The following is a 5,000-nucleotide window of genomic DNA, read 5'->3' on the forward strand; positions in this document are numbered from 1 at the left end:
CATATGGTGAGGAAAGGGCCACGGTTGCCAAGGTTAGGCACCGGAATGCTTGGCCTTGGCTTGCCAAAGCAGGGCATTGCTGGGTTGGGCTCCCTTGGCCTTCCGGGCGCCTTGGACACTGTCTTGGGAAGACCATGGGCACAAGGCCATGGCATATGGTGGGGAATGGACCACGGTTGCCAAGGCTAGGCATATAGAGAGGAATTGCATTTTTGCCCGGATAGGCACCGGAATGCTTGGCCTTGGCTTGCCATAGCAGGGCATTGCTGGGTTGGGCTCCCTTGGCCTTCCGGGGGCCTTGGACGCTGTCTTGGGAAGACCATGGGCACAAGGCCATGGCATATAGTGAGGAATGGACCACGGTTGGCAAGGCTAGGCATATAGAGAGGAATGGACCACGGTTGCCAAGGTTGCGCAAGTTTTGGGCATTTTTTGCCCGGATATGCCCAAGTATGCCCCGATAGGCCCGTTACGCCCCGGTATGAACGCGTATGCCCGGATAGACTCGGTATGCCTTGGGATACATGCGTATGCCCCGATAGGCTTGGTACGCCCCGATATGCGCACGTGTGCCCCAGTAGGGCTCGGTATGCCCCGGTATGTACGCGTGTGCCCCGATAGGCCCGGTATGCCCCGATATGCACACGTGTGCCCCAATAGGGGTCGGTATGCCCCGGTAGGTACGCGTGTGCCCCGTAATGCACGTTTCGCAGATCTCCCCGCATGTCCCGCCCCTATATGTAATACTTACTTACTTACTTACTTTCTTTCTTGCTTGCTTGCTTGCTTGCAATGGTTGGGAGTGCCCGGCATGCCCCGCTGCAGAGACCAAGGGCGCAATGACTTGGCACCGCGGATGCCGGGACTCCGGCACTTCCCGTGGCACTGATGGTTGGTTCCAAAGACAAAAGGCCGTGCAAGGCCACCGCACCGCGGATGATTTTGCTCGTGCTGGCGCCGTTGTGTGGCCAAAGAACATGCGCGAATGCTCGTGTCGGAAGGGTTGGTGTCCTGGCCCCGCGGGTGTCACGAATGCTCGGTTGCGAAGACCATGGGACCAGAGCCATGGCACGTCGGATGATGGCTCCAGCTGGCGCCCCGGCACTTTCTGTGGCATTGATGCTCGGTTTCAAAGACAAACGTGCGCAGTGCCAGGGGACCGCGGATGACTGCTCGTGCTGGCCCCGTTGGGCGGCATTGATGGTCGGTTGCAAAGAAAATGCGCGATTGCTCGTGTCGGGGCCCGGCAAGCCAAGGCCAAGCGAGCCATGGCACGTCGGATGATGGCTCCAGCTGGCGCCCCGGCACTTTCTGTGGCATTGATGCTCGGTTTCAAAGACAAACGTGCGCAGGGCCAGGGGACCGCGGATGACTGCTCGTGCTGGCCCCGTTGGGCGGCATTGATGGTCGGTTGCAAAGAAAATGCGCGATTGCTCGTGTCGGGGCCTGGCAAGCCAAGGCCAAGCGAGCCATGGCAACGCGGATGATGGCTCGCTAGTGCTGGCGCCGTGCACAGTGGCCTCGCACACTCGCCCTGCACGCTTCCCTTGCACGCAGCCTTGCACACTAGCCTCGCATGCGAGCCTTGCACCCTAGCCATGCAAACTAGCCTTGCACGGTAGCCATGCACACAAGCCGTGCACATTAGCCATGCGCACAAGCCCCGCACACTAGCCTTGCGCACAACCCTTGCACACAAGCCATGCACTCGAGCAATGCACACAAGCCTTGCACTCAAGCAATGCACACAAGCCCTGGACACTAGCCTTGCACACGGGCCTGGCACACAAGCCTTGGGCACTAGCCTTGCGCACTAGCGTTCCACATGAGCCTTGCACACTAGCCTTGGACACTAGCCTTGCACACAGGCCTTGCACACTAGGCATGCTTGGGCGAGCTGATCCCGCATCAAGTCGACGGGTCTAGGCATTCTTGGGCGCAGATCCCGCATCGTCTCGTCGCGTCTGGGCGCAAACACGTCGCGTCTCGTTGCGTCTTCAGAAGTCGTCGCTAACAGCACCTTTGGTTGCCACTGGTGGTTAGGCTGGTTGGTTGCGCAAACCCTATAGGAGGGTGGCATGCTGGTGGGCGTTTTTGCCCGGATAGGCACTAGAATGTGCAGATTTTGGGCGTTTTTGCCTGGATAGGCTAAGGAATGGGCATGCTTTGGGCGTTTTTGCCCGGATAGGCACCGGAATGCTTGGCCTTGGCTTGTCCTAGCAAGGCATTGCTGGGTTGGGCTCCCTTGGCCTTTTGGGCGCCTTGGACGATGTCTTGCGAAGACCATGGGCACAAGGCCATGGCATATGGTGAGGAAAGGACCACGGTTGCCAAGGTTAGGCACCGGAATGCTTGGCCTTGGCTTGCCAAAGCAGGGCATTGCTGGGTTGGGCTCCCTTGGCCTTCCGGGCGCCTTGGACACTGTCTTGGGAAGACCATGGGCACAAGGCCATGGCATATGGTGGGGAATGGACCACGGTTGCCAAGGCTAGGCATATAGAGAGGAATTGCATTTTTGCCCGGATAGGCACCGGAATGCTTGGCCTTGGCTTGCCATAGCAGGGCATTGCTGGGTTGGGCTCCCTTGGCCTTCCGGGGGCCTTGGACGCTGTCTTGGGAAGACCATGGGCACAAGGCCATGGCATATAGTGAGGAATGGACCACGGTTGGCAAGGCTAGGCATATAGAGAGGAATGGACCACGGTTGCCAAGGTTGCGCAAGTTTTGGGCATTTTTTGCCCGGATATGCCCAAGTATGCCCCGATAGGCCCGTTACGCCCCGGTATGAACGCGTATGCCCGGATAGACTCGGTATGCCTTGGGATACATGCGTATGCCCCGATAGGCTTGGTACGCCCCGATATGCGCACGTGTGCCCCAGTAGGGCTCGGTATGCCCCGGTATGTACGCGTGTGCCCCGATAGGCCCGGTATGCCCCGATATGCACACGTGTGCCCCAATAGGGGTCGGTATGCCCCGGTAGGTACGCGTGTGCCCCGTAATGCACGTTTCGCAGATCTCCCCGCATGTCCCGCCCCTATATGTAATACTTACTTACTTACTTACTTTCTTTCTTGCTTGCTTGCTTGCTTGCAATGGTTGGGAGTGCCCGGCATGCCCCGCTGCAGAGACCAAGGGCGCAATGACTTGGCACCGCGGATGCCGGGACTCCGGCACTTCCCGTGGCACTGATGGTTGGTTCCAAAGACAAAAGGCCGTGCAAGGCCACCACACCGCGGATGATTTTGCTCGTGCTGGCGCCGTTGTGTGGCCAAAGAACATGCGCGAATGCTCGTGTCGGAAGGGTTGGTGTCCTGGCCCCGCGGGTGTCACGAATGCTCGGTTGCGAAGACCATGGGACCAGAGCCATGGCACGTCGGATGATGGCTCCAGCTGGCGCCCCGGCACTTTCTGTGGCATTGATGCTCGGTTTCAAAGACAAACGTGCGCAGGGCCAGGGGACCGCGGATGACTGCTCGTGCTGGCCCCGTTGGGCGGCATTGATGGTCGGTTGCAAAGAAAATGCGCGATTGCTCGTGTCGGGGCCTGGCAAGCCAAGGCCAAGCGAGCCATGACAACGCGGATGATGGCTCCAGCTGGCGCCCCGGCACTTTCTGTGGCATTGATGCTCGGTTTCGAAGACAAACGTGCGCAGGGCCAGGGGACCGCGGAGGACTGCTCGTGCTGGCCCCGTTGGGCGGCATTGATGGTGTGTTGCAGAGAGCATGTGCGATTGCAAGTGTCGGCCGGGTTTGGGTTCCCTTGGGCTTTCGGGTGCCTTGGACGCTGTCTTGCGAAGACCATGGGCACAAGGCCCCGTCCTGGCCCCTTGTTCGATTCGCTCTCGTCTTGCGCTTGCTTCCAAGGTCCTCCATGACCTTCCCCATGGCCTTGCTAGATCCCCCCCATGACGCATGACCTCTGTCCGTTGATTGGTTTTGAGTGCACACCATGCCCGGCTTGGCACCGTGTTGTCGCGTGAGTGGCATTTGGATCGTGCATGCTGGTGGGCTACCTGCCAATGCGCACAAGCCTTGCACACTAGCCTTGCGCACGAGCCTTGCACAAAAGCCTTGGACACAAGCCTTGCGCACAAGCCATGCGCACAAGCCTTGGACGCTAGCCTTGCACACAAGCCATGCATACAAGCCTTGCTCACAAGCCTTGGGCACTGGCCCATCGCAGTAGCCTTGCACACAAGCCTTGCGCACTAGCTTTGGGCACGAGCCTTGCGCACTTGCCTTGGGCACTAGCCTTGCACACAACCCTTGGGAACTAGCCTTGCGCACCAGCCTTGCCCACAAGCCTTGCACACCAGCCTTGCACACTAGCCTTGCATACAAGCCTTGCACACTAGCCTTGCACACAGGCCATGCTCACTAGCCTTGGGCACTAGCCTTGCACACAGACCTTGGGCACTAGCCTTGCGCACTAGCCTTGCCCACGAGCCTTGCACACTAGCCTTGCACGCAGGCCTTGCACGCTAGGCATGCTTGGGCCAGCAGCTCCCGCATCAAGTCGGCGGGTGTAGGCACGGTTGGGCGCAGATCCCGCATCGCCTCGTCGCGTCTGGGCGCAAACCCGTCGCGTCTCGTTGCGTCTTCAGAAGTCGTCGCTAACAGCACCTTTGGTTGCCACTGGTGGTTAGGCGGGTTGGTTGCGCAAACCCTATAGGAGGGTGGCATGCTGCGGGGCGCTGGAATGCGCAGGCTTAGGGCGTTTTTGCCCGGATAGGCACTGGAATGTGCTGGTTTTGGGCGTTTTTGCCTGGATAGGCTAAGGAATGGGCATGCTTTGGGCGTTTTCCCCGGATAGGCACTGGAATGGGCTGGTTTTGGGCGTTTTTGCCTGGATAGGCTAACGAATGGGGCATGCTTTGGGCGTTTTTGCCCGGGTAGGCACTGGAATGCCTGGCCTTGGCTGGGCATTGCTGGGTTGGGCTCCCTTGGCCTTTCAGGCGCCTTGGATGCTGTCTTGTGAAGACCATGGGCACAAGGCCA

Source organism: Tasmannia lanceolata, unplaced genomic scaffold (assembly GCF_043159265.1).
Source record: "Tasmannia lanceolata isolate RefF3 unplaced genomic scaffold, GAP_Taslan_0.1 ptg001310l, whole genome shotgun sequence".
Taxonomy (NCBI): domain Eukaryota; kingdom Viridiplantae; phylum Streptophyta; class Magnoliopsida; order Canellales; family Winteraceae; genus Tasmannia; species Tasmannia lanceolata.